Source organism: Schistocerca serialis, chromosome 6 (genome assembly GCF_023864345.2).
Source record: "Schistocerca serialis cubense isolate TAMUIC-IGC-003099 chromosome 6, iqSchSeri2.2, whole genome shotgun sequence".
Lineage (NCBI taxonomy): Eukaryota > Metazoa > Arthropoda > Insecta > Orthoptera > Acrididae > Schistocerca > Schistocerca serialis.
In genome coordinates, this window is record NC_064643.1 from 363,907,097 (window position 1) to 363,930,030 (window position 22,934).

The following is a 22,934-nucleotide window of genomic DNA, read 5'->3' on the forward strand; positions in this document are numbered from 1 at the left end:
CTGCACGAAGAATTGTCTCGTCCATTGCAGGTGTCCTCGTCGTTCTAGGTCTTCCCCAGTCAGAGTCGTAGGCTGGAATGTTCCGTACTCCCTAAGACGCCGATCAATTGCTTCGAACATCTTCCTGATGGGACACCTTCATTCTGGAAATCTGTCTCGATACAAACGTACCGTGCCACGGCCATTGCCCCGTGGTAATCCATACATCAAATAAGCATCTGCCAACTCCGCATTTGTAAACATTGCACTGACTGCAAAACCACGTTCGTGATGAACACTAACCTGTTGATGCTACGTACTGATGTGCTTGATGCTAGTACTGTAGAGCAATGAGTCGGATGTCAACACAAGCACCAAAGTCAACATTACCTTAAATCAATTGGGCCAACTGGCGGTGAATCGAGGAGGTACAGTACATACTGACGAAACTAAAATGAGCCGGCCGCGATGGCTATGCGGTTCTAGGCACTCCAGTCCGGAGCCGCGCTGCTGCTACGGTCGCAAGTTCGAATCCTGCTTCGGGCATGGGTGTGTGTGATGTCCTTAGGTTAGTTAGGTTTAAGTAGATCTAAGTTCTAGGGGACCGATGACCACAGCAGTTGAGTCCCATATTGCTCAGAGCCATTTGAACCATTTTTGAAACTAAAATGAGCTCTAACATGGAAATTAAGCGTTTCCGGACACATGTCCACGTAACATCTTTTCTTTACCTGTGTGTGAGGAATGTTTCCCGAAAGTTTGGCCGTACCTTTTTGTAACACCCTGTATATGACGGAAGTCTGTGGACACCTGTGTCCTAAGTGTATATCATTGCTGCAGATTTCGTCGTGTCATCTACATCACAGCCCTGACGATGCTTCGAAGGTGTAATAACATCTGCTCTTGGAAGAGCTGACATCTGCGATATCGTACTGAATACTTTCTCTTCTGCAAGTACCGCAGTTACTGAGGTTTATTGCGTCACACTTCCTATGACGTCTCATTGCTGAGACGGTCACAAGAGCCTGTTGCTACCCCACATGAGATCGTGGCACAAAATCACCTCCTTCCTTTAAGAGATATGATCCACCATATCGTCCTTACAACACATTATATAATTTCAAAAACAGGTACTATATATTCAGTGTTTCTAATCCTAGTTCTGCTTAAACGATACAGATAATTGGCCAAGTATTTAATTAATACTTACTTTCCAAGCTTAATCTGGAAACTGATGCAGTTGTAACATAGCTGAGAGGGGAAATTTCCGACTAAAAGAGATGCAGGTTGCACAAAATAGAATATGAACAACAATGACACTAGAAATTGAGACACTCATCCATGCAAATTTCGACGTTGTTCATTACGGAATTTCTGCACTGATGGAGCACCTGTTCCGTAATAAAACGTCCTCTTTGAGTAGCTGTAAGCTCTTCCTGTGAGTGGATGATGTGTGGTTCCAAATTGTCGTCAATGTAGGTTGCGTTCTGAGCTGGGAGTTCTTCCAGTGGTTTGTCTGGTCAATACAGTGGAGGTTGTGTCACATTCTTGATGGTGGTCCCAGCTATGAAAGCTGCCGCTAGTTAAGAAACCATTAACTTGCAGCTCTACTCACATGACGCCGCTGTGTTGGCCTTGCTCGCAACGATTTGCAACCATAGCATCAGGTTTGTACAAGAAAAGTATCCAAAATACTCCTCGCCTATGGAAATAACGTTTCAGCGCCCCGATATCCCGTTGGCATCCTCCCCTTCCTGCTTTTCTTAGAACCAATGGTACCTTGCCTGTCTCTGTGGCGGTCTGGATCACTTTGGCAATGGATAACACATAACCTGATTCCTGTCACTTTCATGACATGATACGCTCAACATCATAATTACTTACTTACAGAATACAGAATTGACAGATGTGAATATTACCGAACTATCAGTTTAATAAGCCACGGCTCCAAAATACTAACGCGAATTCTTTACAGACGAATGGAGAGACTGGTAAAAGCCGACCACGGGGAAGATCAGTTTGGATCCTGTAGACAAGTTGGAACACGTGAGACAATGCTGACCCAACGACTTATCTTAGAAAATGGATTAAGGGAAAGCAAACCTATCTTTCTAGCATTTGAAGACTTAAAGAAAGCTTTTGTCAATGTTGCCTGGAATACTCTCTTTCAGGTTCTGAAGGTGAGCGGGGTAAAATACAAGGAGAGAAAGGTTATTTACAATTTATACAGAAACCAGATGGCAGTTGTAAGAGCGAGGGGTATGAAAGGGACGCAGTGGTTGGGAATGAAGTGAGAACAGGGTTGTAGCCTATTCCCGGTGTTATTCAAACTGTATATTGAGCAAGAAGTAAAGAAAACAAATGAAAAATGGAGAAGGAATTAAAATCCATGGAGAAGAAATAAAAACTTTGAGGTTCGCCGATGACATTGTAATTCTGTCAGAGACAGCAAAGGTCCTGGAACAGCAGCTGGACGGAAAGGACAGTGTCTTGAAAGGAGGATATAACATGAACATCAACAAATCATAAACGAGGATAATGGAATGTAGTCGAATTAAATCGAGTGATGCGACGCTTAAAACAGTAAATGAGTTTTGCTACATGGGCAACAAAATAACTGATAGGATATAAAATGTAGACTGGCAATGGCAAGGAAAGCGTTTCTGAAAAAGAGAAATTTGTTAACATAGAGTGTAGATTTATGTGTCAGGAAGTCGTTTCTGACAGTATTTGTATGGAGTGTAGCCACGTATGGAAGTGAAACGCGGACGATAAATAGTATAGACAAGAAGAGAACGGAAGCTTTCGAAATCTGGTGCTACAGAAGAATGTTGAAGATTAGATGAGTAGACCGCATAACTAATGAGGAGGTATTGAATGCAATTAGGGAGAAGAGAAATTTGTTGCACAACTTCACTAAAAGAAGGAATCGCTTGGTGGGACATATTCTGAGGCATCAAGGGATCACCAATTTAGTATTGGAGGGCAGCGTGGAGTGTAAAAATCGTAGAGGCAGACCAAGAGATAAATACACTAAACAGATTCAAAAGGATGTAGGTTGCAGTACGTACTGGGCAATGAAGAAACTTGCACGGGGTAGAGTCGCATGGAGAGCTGCATCAAAGCAGTTTCTGGACTGAAGACCACAACAACACAGAATAAACATTATTTTATGTGTTCTGTAGTACTGCATCAAATCACTCAAGACACCCAATGTAATGCATAAACATCTGAATCAACAACAAAAAAATACTCCTGTCATTAATGACAAGAAATTTTCACGTGAAATGCCACAATGGACTCTCTACTCGTAATTACCATTGTCATCAAAAATTAACACACGCGAAAATAAAACGCCAGTAGACAAAATGCTTCACAACAAATTCATTCATGGTCATCCTTGGTGGCGACGCTGCGTCGGGATGGAAAGCTGCAATCACTTACCCTCCCCCTACATTAAAAAAAAGAAGATTTCACGATAAAATTACATCAACGAATGACAACTTTTAGCAGTGATTCTCATAATCCTTTGCTTGCTATAAACATTTAACCACAAACAATGAACATCGTAAACTAACATTTCAAATAAAATTCCTACATACAAAAATATAAGGTAAACTACTTTCACAAAAACTGCACTTAAAACATATTAGTCTACCCCTGTGCTTTCGCGATATTAATGCACGTGGCATTTTGCACATGGCTTGTATAAGTGTCTGTGACTTCTTATCCTTCCTCATTCCTCCTAATTTATTCTCATGAAGTTGTGCTGGTGGTTATGGAGTACCTTTAAAAGGACGAAAGGCCACAGCAGTGACACGCTCTCGCCGCACCGGCCATGACATTTAGGAACACATAGGTGGCCCTGGCACGAACTGTGGACCTCCAGAGTCGGTGGCCAACAGCAGAGCCAACGTTAGCCAGCAGGTAGCCTACATCTGATGGGCACTGAGACCCAATGCAGACAAAATGTCAGCACATAGTGGAGACAGAGTTTCACGGTGGCAGACTGCTGATCCCTCTCGTATCGTAGACCACCGTGGACTTCACCCAGTAGCTGGCTCCTTGTAGTGACCTCGTGATGCTTGTCTAGAGCTGATGGTATGTATGCAAGCCTGGTCTACCATTGCTTCTATAACAGTATCGGTCTTGCCCTCTCTCTCGCAACAATATCGAGGTGCAAGGCATGACCATTGAGCAATCAAGAGATCCTTGCCCCAGTTTACCCGATGTGTCAGCTACTTCACAGCCAAGATCAGCGTTTCTCGACCACTGTGTCGCAACACATTATTTGTGTGTCGCGAACAGATACCAGGTAAGCCTTAACATTTTTAATGTCTTCTAATTCTCAAGTGGTAATATATCTGGCTTATAAAAATTATAGCCAAATCGATTCTTGGAGCATTAATTTTGTAAAATTTGTGTCTCATAGCTGTTCCATCAAAAACGTATTGTATGTGCTTTATGTGATTACTGTTTTGCATTTGCCGGCCGCGGTAGCCGAGTGGTTCTAGGCTAGGAACCACGCGGCTGCTACGGTTGCAGGTTCGAATCCTGCCTCGGGCATCGATGTGTGTGATGACCTTAGGTTAATTAGGTTTAAGTAGCTCTAAGTCTAGGGGACTGATGACCTCAGATGTTAAATCCCATAGTGCTTAGAGCCATTTGAACAATTTTTTTGCATTTAGGGAAAAAATCACATTTAAGGGTAGCGTGAAAGCTTGAAACGTACATTGGTGTGCTGCGAAGGAAAGAAGCTGGTAAATGCGGGCCTAGATGATGCTGTCAAGGTGTAATAAAAAATGAGCCAATCTGAAGAGCTCACTGACGTCATACGTGGACTAGTCATTGGATGTCACTCGATAAATATTTCAGCTCTTCTATAGCAGCGCAGGTATAGATTTAGTGATGTGATTATGAAGTGCAAAGACGAGGAAATACCAACAGCTTGTGCTGTTTGCCGTAGGGAGAACATTTACTTATAAGAAATTATGAACAGTGCTATGAATTCAGACGTACGAGAAATGTAGAGAAAAAACATTTGTCATTCAACGTAATTGTATTTACAAATCGATTTGTTATGTATATTTTTCTTTGTTCTATGTCACAAATATTAATAGCTGTGGAACAGTGCAATGATTTTATGTTAATGCCTACTCTGATCTTGATCTTGGACGAGCATGGACGTGAGAGACATTGTAAGTGTACTTATGTTGCATTTTGGTTAAATATTATGTGCTTATTTCCTCTTGAAACCTTTATTTATGTATCTTTAGCGTCCCTATATGTTAGCAAACTAATAACATTTTTTTCAGATTATCAGAACGCGCAATACAGCACTAGCCTATGAATGTTTGTCGTCGGCCATTTGCACGACCGCAACGTCTTCTTTAAATATTGCCAATATTAAAAGGCACAGACCCGCGCCAATAACTTAAAAAGATTGCACTTTTTACTTTATTTAACTTTGGTGTAATTTTAATTTATTTCCAAGGACTAATAGTACTTTTCATTAAATTGTTAGGCTTGCCACATAACGGCTATCTCATATCTCAGCTACGTAAATTCACAGAAATTAACTTCCTCCGAGGTGATCAGTGATAAATACATCGCACAATAACATTCCTCTACGCGAACCGAAGACGTTAAATCAGCATTAATTTCAATGAAATTAAAATGCAAAACCGAACCTGTGTTGTTAACTTACGAGCTAGTGCGGTGCTTCACACCGTTCTTTACGTGTTTCATGTTACGGGTGTTAAACCTTCAAATAATATTTCCATAAAAAAGGACTGTGTAATTTGCCCGTGATAAATTGTGTTGTCACTTAAGTGTGTGTCGCGTCATTTGATGTGTAACTATACCTATATGTCCCTACAAATCATGCAGTTAATGAGCTGTACATATACAAACAATTAATGAGCTGTACGTATACAAACAATTACAGCACACCACTTGACGTACAGAACAGAACAGAATAACATGCATATTAAAGTACAACACAAGCTGTACCAAGACCAAGAAGACCTATTAATGAAACACCTTTGGGATAACCGACCACCCGCGGGTTTACTGCCGCTCCATAGTGGCCAACGAGCAGAATATTTCGGCTGTCAGACAGGTCGCCATCATCAGATGCGTTACTGTTGGTCACTATGGCTATTGGACATTATGGAGCTGCAATATACCGGTGGATGTTCGATCAACAAATACGCCGAGAGAAACTGAAGAGTCACCTTTGGGATGGGTAGGACGTCGATTTAGCTACAGGCCCCACCGTCCAACATTACTACATTATCTGATTTGGGCTCTTTAGCAAACATCGGCTGCCATTCCTCAACAGATATTCAGACAGCTCATTATAAGTGTCCCCAATAGAGTTCCAGCCGTAAGAAAGGTGAATGATGGACTCATCCCACCTTAATGCACGCTAGTTACTAGTAGACGTCCTTATAAATTTCATTGGATAGCGTATATATGCAGCTTTCGAATAATCGATCTCCCGGAGCTCGTCTCGCGAATGTAAGACGAAAGTTGTGAAGTGGTAATGACACACAACGCACGGGCTGAGTACAGTGCTAAAAAAATAATGCTTCCGAATTCTTTACGTGGAGACGGTTGAAAATTTTTAAATGAAACCAATGTTATTAACATTCCACGTCTTTATTCTTCATGTTAATATATTTATTTCTCATCTTAGTCGTCCCACAGAGAGACCAGTTTGTTGAAACCATCGCTGCAGAGTGTTTGACTTTTTTCACAGAGCCACAACCTCACATCTGCTTGGACCGTTTCATCACTGTCAAACTTAAGTCCTCGATAGTGAAAATCGGACGGGGCCAAGTCGGCAGTGTAATAAGGGTGATCGATGACAGAGAGCCCAAGCTGTTACATTGTTGCGGATGTCGCAGCGCTCGTGTGTGGTCTGGCACTCTCATGTCGAGGGAGAGGGTGCTTCGTGTGTGGACGAACTTTTCGAATCCGAAATTTCATTACAGCATGCTGTTTCTTACTCAACGACATAGCTACGTTGCATATCATAGCTACGTTAGACACCACCAATCAAAACGCTACGATTCGGAGCCCTCTAGCGGAAGCGGACTGAAAATATACAGACATGAAGAATAAAGATGCAGATTGCTTATAACGTTTCTTTTCTTTACAAAGCTTCAAGAGTTTTTTCATATGAAATATTCGGCCGTATTACCTTTCGGCACGCCTTCGTATAATTTCATGATCGTCAGGTCAGTTATTTCTATGATCCACTGGTTTCACATTTACAACAAGATTTAAACTCAGCCAGTCACTTTACGGTGTGCAGTACCATCGTCAGCCCACTAAGCACTCCAGTGGGGTACAGAGAATCAGATCCATCGATGCATGCATAACCGGAGCCATCAAGACCTAGATTCCATGAATTTTTGTGGAGTGTGTAGTTCGGAGACTTGTCGGGTGTAAATGAAATAACTTCTGTTTGGTGATTTTCCTTTGGTAAACGGCTGACTGGCCGCTGTCTCGTATCCACGATGGATCAACAAAGAGGAAGTAGCATTTTGGCTGGCTCATCTAGAAACCTACTCTCTCTGGATTCTTGGCACACAACGAGTTTGTTGCAGCGTCTGCCACAGCAGTAGTTTGAACATCTTGGAGACCATTTCGCTCTTGGTAAAAGATCCTGTGCAAAAGTAGCTGCTCTTCTGTTAATCTTCCCTACTCCCTCTTTCAGTCTTAACTGGTCAGACACCAGATGGACGAAAAATGTTCAGATAGTGGACGCAGGAGGGTTTTGTAAGCTACATCCTTTCATGGATGGAGAATACTTCTCGAGGATTCCCCAACAAATCTCAGTCTGGTGTCAGCGTTACTTGCAAATTACGTTTATGCATGCGCTCCATTTCAAATCGCTTCGTATGCATACACCCATACATTAATGAATGTGATTTTTCTGTAATCATCTATGATTTAATGACTCGTCTTTCCATGAAATTACATTCGACACATTTGCGAATGTTAATGGTCAACTGTCAATCCCTGTACCACATGTCTAGCCTTCGCACGTCATGCTGTATTTAGTTTTTGTTTTTCCTAATGGTGCTACTTCTGCATATATAGCAGCATTTTATGCGAAAAGCGCAATAGAGATTCCGACGATATTCACTAGGTCGTTTATATACAGTGCGGTTCACCCGAAGTTAATAGCACCTCTGAAGATGTCCCTCTGTTACGAACGACATGCTCTTCAATCCAGTCACAGAACATGTCTTCTTCCTTGTGTTCAAATTTCTGTTTAGAAGGTGATAGTGCGTACCTTTACCGAATGCCTTTAAGAAAGTCAAGAAAATGCCATCAACATGGGTATCGGAATCTGCTGTCTTCTGGGTTTAGTGGATAAAAAGAGAGGGTATGGTGCCAAAGGGTCTTCCGGGTTGTGTATTTGTGGATCACGAAACACTTCATTCCTGTAATTTCGTTGAAAACTTCTTAGGTCATCTTCATAGGTGCTCTGGACGAAGCGTCAGAAACGAAACGGTACAATGGATCATGAGTGTACAGTATGGAAAATTAATCAGAAACTGAATGTGAGGGAACGTCTGATAACTGATATTATTAGGTGTTAATTAAAGTGTAAATGACGAAGCAGTATATTGAGACTAATAGAGAAGAAGCCCTGGGGATCTATTAAAGACCAGAGGGTTTGAATTTGTGTATAATTTATCATCATTTACTGCACTTGGGAGTAAAAGTTCTCAGTGATAACTGTAAGGCTGCTGGGTGTCAAAACGTCATAGGCTAGAGGGAAACGTCCAAGACTGATTTTGAGCCTACAAAATGCTTCCAAGAGGAGCTTGAGAGAACATAACAGGACTGAGGACTGGTTGACACTCGAGTGTTGAATGCGCAAAGAATTCAATGCCAATCAGCATTCATAATTTTTGGAAGTTCTCAGGACCGCTGGAGTACCACTCTGGGCATTAGAACAGCTTCACCTTATTCCGGAAAGAAGTGTGTTTATACCGTGGTAAACGCAATCGGTGCGTGCCATGTTTAAGTAGGAGATACGGACAATGTACACTACTGGCCATTAAAATTGCTACACCACGAAGATGACGTGCTACAGACGCGAAATTTAACCGACAGGAAGAAGATGCTGTGATATGCAAGTGATTAGCTTTACATAGCGTTCTCACAAGGTTGGCGCCGGTGGCTACACCTACAACGGGCTGACATGAGGAAAGTTTCGAAAACGATTTCTCATACACAAACAGCAGTTGACCGCCGTTGTCTGGTGAAACGTTGTTGTGATGCCTCGTGTAAGGAGGAGAAATGCTTACCATCACGTTTCCGACTTTGATAAAGGTCTGATTGCAGCCTATCGCGATTGCACATTATCGTATCGCGACATTGCTGCTCGCGTTGGTCGAGATCCAATGACTGTTAGCAGAATATGGAATCGGTGGGTTCAGGAGGGTAATACGGAACGCCGTGCTGGATCCCAACGGCCTCGTATCACCAGCAGTAGAGATGACAGGCATCTTATCCGCATGGCTGTAACGGATAGTGCAGCCACGTCTCGATCCCTGAGTCAACAGATGGGGACGTTTGCAAAACAACAACCATCTGCACGAACAGTTCGACGACGTTTTCCGCTGCATGGTCTATCAGCTCGGAGGCCATGGCTGCAGTTACCCTTGACGCTGCATCACAGACAGGAGCGCCTGCGATGGTGTACTCAACGACGAACCTGGGTGCACGAATGGCAAAACGTCGTTTTTTCGGATGAATCCAGGTTCTGTTTATAGCATCATGATGGTCGCATCCGCGTTTGGCAAGATCGCGGTGTACGCACATTGGAAGCATGTATTCGTCATCGCCATAGTGGTGTATCACCCGGCGTGGTGGTATGGGGTGCCATTGGTTACACGTATCAGTCCCCTTTTGTACACACTGATGGCACTTTGAAGAGTGAACGTTACATTTCAAATATGTTACGACCCGTGGCTCTATCCTTCATTCGATCCCTGCGAAAACCTACATTTCAGCTGGACAATGCACGACCGCATGTTGCAGGTCCCGTACGGGCATTTCTGGATACAGAAAATGTTCAACTGCTGCCCTGACCAGCACATTCTCCAGATCTCTCACCAACTGAAAACGTCTGGTGAATGGTGGCCGAGCAACTGGCTCGTCACAATACGCCAGTCACTCGTCTTGATGAACTGTTGAATCGTGTTGAAGCTGCATGGGCAGCTGCACCTGTAGACGCCATCGAAGCTGTGTTTGACTCAATACCCAGGCGTATCAAGGCCGTTATTACGTTCAGAGGTGGTTCTTCTGGGTATTGATTTCTCAGGATCTGTGCACCCAAATTGCTTGAAAATGTAATCACATATCAGTTCTAGTATAATATGTCTGTCCAATGAATACCCGTTTATGTTCTGCATTTCTTCTTGGTGTAGCAATTTTAATGGCCAGTAGTGTATGTGGTTGGTGAGCTGTGGCTCAGGAAAGTTGTATCACCTGTCTGATGCGCTTATTAAACCTGCAGCTAGTTCAGTCGTGTTTCTCAAAGCTTATAGTTGTTTTGTTAATTATTATTTTTTTTCGTATATGTTAAGTCAGCTCTACCAGTCAACAACTTGAGTCGATACAATAAACTAACCTTCACAAGCATGCATCTGATTTATTATTGTAGCTTCAGTCTCAACATTGTTCATGTTGACTGATATGATTTGCAGACAGTGTGTGATGGTGACCCGTTAATATACGGAAATGTGTTTTTCCAGGCTACTTTCGTGTCGAATCCTTGCGTAAATTGGAGACCGAAAAGAAATTCAGGCAACGTGTGTGGTAGCCCACGAGGGGTTGCTCCTAGAACTCCCATACAAATATGATGGACGATCAGAAACTTTCCTTTCGAAGGCCGTACAGTTCAAAATCGGTATGCCAATTAGGCGAAATCCCCGTCAGCACAGAGTTAATCATTCCATCGACGCACCTGGTTAAGATACCCGTTTGATAAAACACCGTGACCTGCTACGTGGAGAAGTCAGTAACTGGATGCTACACATCATCGTCCTACAGGAATAGTCAACTCATCAGATCTATTTTAAGGAAGGCATCAAAGGCGTGATAATTGCATGGGGAGCGATCAGGACTATAGGGCGGGTGCTGGAGTATCGCACTTGAGTTGGCCTAACTCCCAGATCGACTGCGTCTTATGTTGAGTAGCTAACAGAAGGGAATTTGGCGCACCATTGTACAACAATAATTCTCGACTGACTTGCTGCCCCAAAAACATTCTTCATTCACTGATGGATGTCTATCGGTGTTTGTCCTATCGCAATCAGGAAAAGGATAACACGTTGGTCCTGTGTGGGCGCGTTTTGTAATAACGTGGCGATAGTTTACTTTTCCACATTTGCCGCACTCACTTTATAAAGACACAAATTACACACTGTTCCCTTTTCTACATGTCGGTGCTTGCACACCTGCATCGAAGTGTAGCTACGTTGCATATACACTGTAACAACGCCCTTATATGAAAACTTTTTGATCTTCACTTACACATCACCGTACCAGAAGCTGCTAAATACGCTAAATAAGGCAACGGATCGCAAAAGCCTCCACTGAATGATCAGAACGAGCTGAATTTCACACGTCACCTTGTTTCTGGGATTTATTTTTATTCATCATCGTCATTTGGATGTTCTTATGTTTAAAAAAGGAGTTTGTGAGTACTAAGCCAATACTGGCACAGAAATCCAAGAGTTGTTTCCCGTTCCTGTTGGCCTCCATATCCTCTCCAAATTTAACCATAACCTTTTCATACCCTTCTGTTCGATTTCCAATCCTGGCATTAAAATCACCCATGAGCAGAACACTGTGCTTGTCCTTTACTCTAACAACTACATCACTGAGTGCGTCATAAAAACTATCCATCTTATCTTTATCTGTCCCTTCACAATGCGAATATACTGACACAATCCTAATTTTCTTGCTAGATACTGTCAAATCTATCCACATGAGTCGTTAGTTTACATACGTTATTGCAACTACGCTGGGTTCCATTTCTTTCCTGATGTAAAGCCCTAGACCCCATTGTGCTATTCCTGCCTTGACTCCTGACAGGTAGACCTTGTATTCTCCCACTTCCTCTTCTTTCTCACCCCTTACCCGAATGTCACTAACAGCTCAAACGTCCAACCCCATCTTACTTGCAGCCTCTGCCAGCTCTACCTTCTTCCCAGAGTAGCCCCCATTGATATTAATAGCTCCGCATCTCGTTACCATTCGTTTGCCGAGTCGTATCTTAGGAGTCCCTGGTTTGTCAATTAGAGGTTGGACTGCGTCACCTCCAAAGGTCCCAGGCATTTTTCTCTGATTGTTGCCAGCATCATATTTAAAGTACCAGGGAAGCAGGTTGCTAGCCTTACTTGTCCCGGTTCCCATTGAGTTTTACCCCTAACGGTTGAAGGACTAACCGGTAGATTTGGTAGTATTTGCCGTATGAGCACAGAGGTGACCACGACTCAGAATATGTACGAGATGCCCCGCCTTATTCCAAAGTAACTGGTATCCCGACTGTCAGGACTACTTATTTGGCCACTCATACGTTGCCCGTGGTTCATGAACTAGGACATGACTACAGGAACCCACACCATGAACCTTTTTTTTTTTTTAAACAGAGATTTTCAGTTTCTATGAATCTTACCACGCGCGAGCACGAAAAGTGATCCAAATCCGTATAACAGACTAACATCAGCCATATATAGTGTGCTTTTGAGATTTTTTTCTAAACGAGTTGGTTATCCTACAGAGAGAGAGAGAGAGAGAGAACCCAGCAAACGCAGCCAGTCAAGCGGAATCTGCGCCCAAGCTGCTGAGCTGTGGGGCTAGCGACGTCGCATCTGGAGTTGGTGCAGAGCCGCGCCTGGAGTTGGAACAGACGTCGGCTTCTGCTGTCAGGATGGTGGCTGCGGGGGCGGCGCGGGGGAGGCGAAGCGGGCGAACTCGAAACTCACAGCCCGCGCGCCAGTAAACGCTGCCCCCGCTCACAAAGCGAGTTCTTGTTCTCCCAAAGAAAATATTTATATTGCTCCCTGCTCCTGTGATGCTGCCTTTTAATTCCGGGCATTCTTTATGTTCAGCAGACGTCTTACAAAAGGATGAAGCAGTGGTTTACTACAGAATTTCTTCTTCGCAGCGCAAAGGCATATTATCGCGGCTTAATTCATTCCTTCGTCCTTTGGCGTGCGTTCAACAAATGCTGTACTGTCGTAATATCAAATAAAATTATGTCTCTTTTGAATACTAGAACATGCTAAGCATTCCTAGATACAGTTAAAAATCTGGTACAGTTCACTTATGTTTATTAATTATTTACGTTGAAATAATTCGTGTCAGAGGCTATTTCACCTTCATTCTCACAGAGTCTTTCACACATGTACACACGCATGCACAAACTAGTTAATTATGTGTAACTGTGGCCAGATAGCACACAGCTGAAAAACGAACATCCAAGGCACAAAGTCTTTATGAGACATTCTATTATGATTTGTACAAATGGCACGCACGTGCCATTGTATACACCGACGTGACTCCCCTGACTCTGAAAAAGCATCTCCTTTGCTTAGACAGGGGGATAACGGAAAGGCAAAATTAGAAACTGCTTTTCAGATCTCAGATAACGAACTGAACGATTTCTTCTCTGCGCGTCTCAACGTCCACACTACAGGAAACAATAGCACACAAGAATCCCCCAAACTAAGTAACTAATCTAGAACCTTTCCATCTAAAACACGAACAATAAACACAAGAAAATCAGTGATGAGAACCTCTCCAGAAACAATAGGCTACGACGGTATCAGCATAAACATGATCAAGAATGTCACCGATAACTTAATACCTGTCTTAAGTCACAAGTTTAATTTCTGTCTCGTAAATGGAATACATCCTACTCAATGGAACATAAGCATAATCAACCAATCCCTATGATCGATAAACCACAATCATGTAATGATTATCGGACAGTTAGTGTATCACTATATTAGCTGCTGTTTCCAAAGCCCTGGAATATATTGTTCACGACAAAATCGCTGAACACTAGTGCTAATTCAACCTATATGACAAATAACAGTTTGGCTTTCGCGAAAACCACGGCACAATCACTGCACATTAGGTAACTGATGGCCCGAAATTTGCCATCGACAACTGTGATGCAACAACAGTCACATTACTAGACATTAGCAAAGCTTCTGATACTGTCAACTTTGACATACTGTACTTATTTGCTGCGCTTAGCTTTTAAATAGTTTTTCTGGGAAAACCTAGCGTAGTTTTCGCGTCTCGTATTTCAGTGAGTGTTTCTTGATTATCAGAGTAGCTCATCAGAAGATTATCTTGGGAATTTGTCACCGTATAGAGTAGGGTAAACATAGTCATGTGTAGGGACTGTGGTTGTTGTGAGCGGACGCAAGGAGAATTGGCCACTCTTCGGGGGCAGGTGGAGGCTTTGTCTGTTACGCTCATCGAGCTCGAGACGCAGGCGTCGGCTCGTAGTGGCGTTGGGGCAACTGTGGTGAGACCTATGCCTACCTCGGTGGCCTTGGAATCACATGGAACCCCTGATGTCGCTGCGTCTTCCGGCAGTGAGCATCTTACCGGTCAGCCATCACTCCAGGGTGAATGGCGGACAGTGGTGGGCTCGCGCGTGCCTGGCCGAAAGGCGAAGGTGGGATCTGGCCGCGTGGCAGCTGCCTTACCCCTTTCCAACAGGTACGGGGTGCTTCCTAGTGGTGATGACATCGTTTCCGAGCCACCACAGGATGCCTCGCCTGTTGGGCCAGTGGCCGATTCTCCGGCAAGGTCCCGACAGTCACAGAGGGCGGGCCTATTAGTTATAGGGAGCTCCAACGTTAGGCGGGTTATGGAGCCCCTCAGGAAAATAGCGGGTAGGTCGGGGAAGAATGCCAGTGTGCACTCGGTGTGCTTGCCGGGGGGTCTCGTCCGTAATGTGGAGGAGGCCCTTCCGGCAGCTATTGAACGCACTGGGTGTGACCGGCTGCAGATAGTAGCACATGTCGGAACGAATGACGCCTGCCGCTTGGGTTCTGAGGCCATCCTTGGTTCCTTCCGGCGGCTGGCTGATTTGGTGAAGACAACCAGCATCGCACGCGGAGTGCAAGCTGAGCTTAATATCTGCAGCATAGTGCCCAGAGTCGATCGCGGTCCTCTGGTTTGGAGCCGTGTGGAGGGTCTAAACCAGAGGCTCAGACGACTCTGCGACTATAATGGTTGCAAATTCATCGACCTCCGTTATTGGGTGGAGAACTGTAGGGCCCCCCTAGACAGGTCAGGCGTGCACTACACACCGGAAGCAGCTACTAGGGTAGCAGAGTACGTGTGGCGTGCACACGGGGGTTTTTTAGGTTAGAGGGACCCCCCCTTGGGCGAAACGATAAAATACCTGACGGCTTACCAGAGAGGACATTATCATCGTTGATAAAGAACGTCCGTCCTCAGAGACCAAAAACAGGAAAAGTTAACGTAATATTGGTAAACTGCAGGAGTATCCAGGGCAAGGTTCCTGAATTAGTATCTCTTATTGAAGGAAATAGTGCGCATATAGTATTAGGAACGGAAAGTTGGTTAAAACCGGAAGTGAACAGTAACGAAATCCTAGACACAGAATGGAATATATACCGCAAGGATAGGATAAACGCCAATGGTGGAGGAGTATTTATAGCAGTAAAGAATTCAATAATATCCAGTGAAGTTATTAGCGAATGCGAATGTGAAATAATCTGGGTTAAGTTAAGTATCAAAGGTGGGTCAGATATGATAGTCGGATGCTTCTATAGACCACCTGCATCAGCAACCGTAGTAGTTGAGCGCCTCAGAGAGAACCTGCAGAACGTCGTGAAGAAGTTTCGTGATCATACTATTGTAATAGGGGGAGACTTCAATCTACCAGGTATAGAATGGGATAGTCACACAATCAGAACTGGAGCCAGGGACAGAGACTCTTGTGACATTATCCTGACTGCCTTGTCCGAGAATTACTTCGAGCAGATAGTTAGAGAACCAACTCGTGAAGCTAACGTTTTAGACCTCATAGCAACAAATAGACCGGAACTTTTCGACTCCGTGAATGTAGAAGAGGGTATCAGTGATCATAAGTCAGTGGTTGCATCAATGACTACAAGTGTAATAAGAAATGCCAAGAAAGGAAGGAAAATATATTTGCTTAACAAGAGTGATAGGGCACAAATCGCAGAATATCTGAGTGACCACCATCAAACGTTCATTTCTGAGGAAGAGGATGTGGAACAAAAATGGAAAAAATTCAGAAACATCGTCCAGTACGCCTTAGATAAGTTCGTACCGACTAAGGTCCAAAGCGAGGGGAAAGATCCACCGTGGTATAACAATCATGTACGAAAGGTACTACGGAAACAAAGAAAGCTTCATCATAGGTTTAAGAGTAGTCGAATCATAGCTGATAAGGAAAAGCTGAACGAAGCGAAAAAGAGCGTAAAGAGAGCAATGAGAGAAGCATTCAACGAATTCGAACATAAAACATTGGCAAACAATCTAAACAAGAACCCTAAAAAGTTTTGGTCATGTGTAAAATCGGTAAGCAGATCTAAATCCCCTATTCAGTCACTCGTTGACCACGATGGCACCGAAACAGAGGACGACCGAAGAAAGGCAGAAATACTGAATTCAGTGTTCCGAAACTGTTTCACTGCGGAAAATCGTAACACGGTCCCTGACTTCAGCCGTCGCACGGACGCCAAAATGGAAAATATTGAAATAAACGATATCGGAATTGAAAAACAACTGCTATCACTTAGTAGCGGAAAAGCATCCGGACCAGACGAGATACCCTTAAGATTCTACAGTGATTATGCTAAAGAACTTGCCCCCTTTCTATCAGCAATTTATCGTAGATCGCTGGAAGAACGTAAAGTACCTAGCGACTGGAAGAAAGCGCAGGTCGTTCCCATTTTCAAGAAGGGTCATAAATCAGATGCGAATAATTATAGGCCTATTTCGCTTACGTCAATCTGTTGTAGAATAATGGAACATGTTTTGTGTTCTCGTATTATGACGTTCTTAGATAATACAAATCTCCTTCATCATAACCAACATGGATTCCGCAAACAGAGATCATGTGAAACTCAGCTCGCCCTATTTGCCCAAGAAATTCACAGTGCCGTAGACACTGGCGAGCAGATTGATGCCGTATTCCTGGACTTCAGGAAGGCATTTGATACGGTTCCGCACTTACGTTGAGTGAAAAAAATACGAGCTTACGGAATATCGGACCAGGTTTGTGATTGGATTCAGGATTTCCTAGAAGAAAGAACACAACATGTCATTCTTAACGGTTCAAAATCTGCAGATGTAGAGGTAATTTCGGGAGTACCACAGGGAAGCGTGATAGGACCTTTATTGTTTACAATATACATAAATGACTTAGTTGACAACATCGGTAGCTCCGTGAGGCTATTTGCAGATGACACGGTTGTCTACAAGAAAGTAGCAACATCAGAAGACTCGTACGTACTCCAGGAGGACCTGCAGAGGATTAATGCATGGTGCGACAGCTGGCAGCTTTCCCTAAACGTAGATAAATGTAATATAATGCGCATACATAGGGGCAGAAATCCATTCCAGTACGATTATGCCATAGGTGGTAAATCATTGGAAGCGGTAACGACCGTAAAATACTTAGGAGTTACTATCCGGAGCGATCTGAAGTGGGATGATCACATAAAACAAATAGTGGGAAAAGCAGGCGCCAGGTTGAGATTCATAGGAAGAATTCTAAGAAAATGTGACTCATCGACGAAAGAAGTAGCTTACAAAACGCTTGTTCGTCCGATTCTTGAGTATTGCTCATCAGTATGGGACCCTTACCAGGTTGGATTAATAGAAGAGATAGACATGATCCAGCGAAAAGCAGCGCGATTCGTCATGGGGACATTTAGTCAGCGCGAGAGCGTTACGGAGATGCTGAACAAGCTCCAGTGGCGGACACTTCAAGAAAGGCGTTACGCAATACGGAGAGGTTTATTATCGAAATTACGAGAGAGCACATTCCGGGAAGAGATGGGCAACATATTACTACCGCCCACATATATCTCGCGTAATGATCACAACGAAAAGATCCGAGAAATTAGAGCAAATACGGAGACTTACAAGCAGTCGTTCTTCCCACGCACAATTCGTGAATGGAACAGGGAAGGGGGGATCAGATAGTGGTACAATAAGTACCCTCCGCCACACACCGTAAGGTGGCTCGCGGAGTATAGATGTAGATGTAGAAAAATGCGACAGCTCAATTGCGCAGGTAGCGCCCTGAAGTAGTTTGAAATCTGCTTGAAAAGTTCTCTCAGGAGTGCTCTGGGGTCCATCTTAGTCTCACTTTTGTTTGCCTTGTACTCGTTCGTCAATAACATTTCATCAGTTGTGTCCTTCTATAAATATCATTTCTATGCCCTCGACCTCCAGGTATTGTGAAGATATAAATACTACGATCGTTCAGAAAAATTATGATCTTTCTTCGGTACTAACGTGAAATGAAAACCTGAGGCTTAAACTACAGACAAGATAGGCAGAAGTAATCTTAATACCCAATCAGAAATTAAAAAGTTCAGAATTCTGCTAGCCACTGCCTCTTTTTCAGCTCTACGGTATTCCAGTACCATACCAGAAAAGTGTGAACTTGGATGTAACTTTGGATGAGCGTCTTACCTGAGCAGAGAATACTTTTGCAACGTGCCAGAAGAGTTAGTCTTGTTTGTCCGCCCTCAAAAAGTTTTGGGAACGCATTTCCACGGGATCCGAAACGCAAACTCACGCAAGCACTCTTTCTAGCTCACCTCCACTATTTCAATGTAATTCAACACGGTACGACTAGTGAAAACACTAGACGGCAGAAGTAACCATAAATGCTTGAGTGGTTTACACATGCAACATCAGTCTATTTGACCATGTCCGTGCTTCAGGCGCCCAGTTACGTTGGTGGCAGCTTCACAAATTACGTTATTGTCCTATGCTACGTCTACTTCCTCACTGCGGAAGCACCCGATTTCTTTCACACTGTTGTTGGCGTGTATACATGTCCAGCTACGACATTCTACATGTGTTGTGGACGTGTATACGCGCGCCCCTTACGTTTTTTTTGGAAATGTATGGTAAGGTCTTATGGGGCCAAACTACTTAGGTCGTCGGTCCCTAAGCCTACTCACTACTGAACCTTAACCTAGACCGGGCGGCTACCCCGCGCGGCCTTAGGTATTCTTATAGCGTTATCGACTTCTGAGTGAGCACTGGGCCACCGATCTCTCTCTGCTGCGGACGAGTTACTTCCATATCTCGGTGAATCAAAATGTTTCGAGTATTTATGATACAACATACGTGCTTGATTTCATGCTATCATTTGCAGGAAACCCCGTTTCGACATCTTGAATCGTTTATGAGATATGATGAGTACTACGACCACATGATTCGCTATGCGCTAGACACCATTCATGTCATCATAATCCAAGCACAAGGTCCTTAACTGTATCTCCATTCACAAAACAAAAACAGTCGCAAACCCCTTAGCCGTCGCTGCTGTTTGGGCACACTCAGGGCCCGCTCCTTTTAAGAAGTTGAAGCATTTTCTTCCGTAGCGCTGATAACCTCCCTTCTGGCAAAGAGCAAAATCAAAGAGCCTAGGATCTCTAAGCTACACTGAAGTGACAAAAGATGGTGCTAGCATCGCAAGGTATAAAAGGGCAGTGCATTGGCGAACTGTCGTTTGTACCCAGATGATTCATGTGAAAAGGTTTTCGGCCTGATTATCGCAGCACAACGAGAATTAACAGACTTAGATCGCGAAATGATAGTTAAAGCTGGAAGCATGGGATCGTTAAGGAATTCAGTACTTCGAGATCCACTGTGGCAAAAGCGTGCCGAGAATACCAGGCTTTACTTCTCACCACAGAAAACGCAGTGGCCTTCTCTTAACGACCGAGAGCAGCTGCTTTTGCGTAGAGTTGCCAGTCGAAGCAGACAAACAACACTCTGTACAATAACCACAAAAACCAATATGGGACATACGACAACGTATCTGTTCGGACAGCCTGGCGAAATTTGGCGTTAATGGGCTCTGGCAGCAAACAACCGAAGCCTGGCCTCGTGACCGTATCAGTTCGACCCTAACTCTGACCGTAACCTGGTGAGATGAGTCCCATTTTTAGTTGGTAAGAGCAGTGTTAGGGTCAGAGTGTGGTGCAGACACCACGAAGGCAAGTTGTCAGCAAGACACTGTGCATGATTGTGGTGGCTCTATAATGGTATGGACTATGTTTACATGGAAGGGACTGGGTCCTCTGGGTCCAACTGAACCGATCACTGACTGGAAATGTTTCTGTTCGAATACTTGGTGACCATTAGTAGCCATTCATAGGCTTCATGATGCCAAAATATTTCTGGGTGACAAGGAGCCACGTCACCGGGCTACAATCATTCGCGACTAATTTGAAGAACATTCTGGACAATTCGAGCCAATCATTTGGCCTCCAAGATCGCCCGATGTGAATCCCGTCGAACATTCATGGGAAGTAATCCTGCACCGGCAACACTTTCGCAGTTATGAACGTCTATAGAGACACCATGGCTCAGTATTTCTGCATTTGACTTCCAGCGACTTGTTGAGTTCACGCCACGTCCAGTTGATGCCCTGCGTCCTGCAAGAGGATGTCCGACTTCATATTAGGAGGTATCCCATGACTTTTGTCACCTCTGTGTATATTACTTTCTCTTTATCCTTCACTATGAGTCACGCCAAGAACACTCTAGTTCTTTATAGTCTCACTGTAATTTCTGTATGCGTGTAATTTTTAATTTCCAAACGTAGTACAATATGCTTTCCGAAGTATGTGAAACATAAAATACACGGAATCCTCCGGTTAGCTGTAAGAGGAGGCCTGATTGCCCACTCTTCCCACGTTGCATATATCTATAAATAATTAAATAAAAAGAAATCAATATTAAAATGTGTGTTGTAGCTGTGACTCTGTTTACAAATAACGTCCATGGAATTGATGCACGAGACTTTTTATATCTGCTTAACAAGTGCAACCTTCGATTCACAGCTGATTACATATTTAAGTATTTTACTCCTCCCACTTCAAATCTAGTAACCAGAATTTTTCATATGTGTGACCTCTGTTAAAGAATGTAGTATCGCCAATTGCAAAGAATCCTTCCTTACTGACGGTGTGAGAAGGGAAAGAAGTATTTAAAGTGGTAAAAATTACGCATTGCATTAAGAAAAGTTCGCCTTTGGAAGGACATGTCACAAATGCAATAGCACCATGTGTTTACTGATTGTCTCACACGAAACTGGAATTAATTCTGATATTATCTCTCATTAGGTCCATTACACTATGTGTGCCATCGCTTTTTATGTTTGCTTTTTGGTTTATCAGGCTGTGGTGGCTATTGTAAATCATCATTGTTTGAAAGAATTTTGACCATGAAAATACTATACTGATTTCAACATAAATAGTGGTAATAAGTACTAAATCGTACTTCGTGGAAAAGAATGCGCATGTTCGATTTGGTACGTACGTAACATATTTAGCAGAAAAGTGATAATTCTTTTTCAAGAAATGAGGAAGTACGTAGAACCCAATAGACATACCTTAGTTCTCTTCGAAAGAGCTCTTCTCTTCCCTACTTTTGTTTAGGAAAAAACTGAACGAAATTTAAAATTTATTGTTGACATTTCCTGTGTACAAATTCTGTGACCTACAATCTAAATCAGTTCTATTACACATGAGATTACGTTAAATTTCCATTACATGGTTCTCATACAAAGTGATTATTCCATCATAAAATAAAAAAAATTAAAGAAATACGTCTTTTAAAACATATGTTTTACTGCCTCATTGAATTCTGGAAGTTATGAATCGAAGACCCCTCACTTCCAGGATTCTGTTGACGTTATTTAAGTGCTATGTTACCAAAAGTTTATCTTTCAACTCGATTATATTTTGGAAACTTGCCTTTTGTTTTTATTTACACAGTTATTGTGTTCACGGAGCAAATTATTTGTTATTATAATTCTGTTGGAATGTGAAAGTTTTTGGTGTATGGCGAGCGCCCTTTTGAGATAGTTACAAATATTTTGTTTCGACTGTACTATGATTTACAGATTTGCAGAAATGGCTACAGGTGCAGTTGATCGGAACGTTTACTTGCGCACTTGGGATGTCTGGAATTGTTTTGGCTGTTGCCCAGCCAAATATTTTGTTTCAATCACCCAATCGGGCGCGAGACCAGGGAAAATGGACAGTAATACTCCTATATGAACCTTAAGACTCTCTCATTATGAATTAAAAAAGTAGATAACACAGAATAATTTCTCAGTTCGTTACAAGCAAGGACTGACATGACTATTCAGTTTGTGAAACAACATAAATTACTTTCTGTTTCAACTTTCATGGTATGTTAATACATTCGATTGTATTTCAGTGTTCATATATATCGATCTTTTTACTAAATTCAGTACTTCATGTGCTATGTTACCAAAAGTTTATCTTTCAAATCGATTATATCTTGGAAACTTGCCTTTTGTTTTTATTTACACAGTTATTGTGTTCACGGAGCAAATTATTTGTTATTATAATGTGAAAGTTTTTGGTGTATGGCGAGCGCCCTGCATAGGTGGATCGCGGTGAAATCAGCGAGTCAGGGCGGTCGTCGGATTGCCACAGTAGTCAAAGCTACAGAGTCGGGTGTCGCGGCTGATCTTCCCCACCAACTTGAATTATCGTTCACCAGGGTTGGTTACGTGCAGCAGTTGTACGGTTGTATCAGTTCTCTACAATATATCGCCTGTTTTACTGTACACAGAGAAAAACAGTGGTAATAAGTTGTTCGAAATGGTTCAA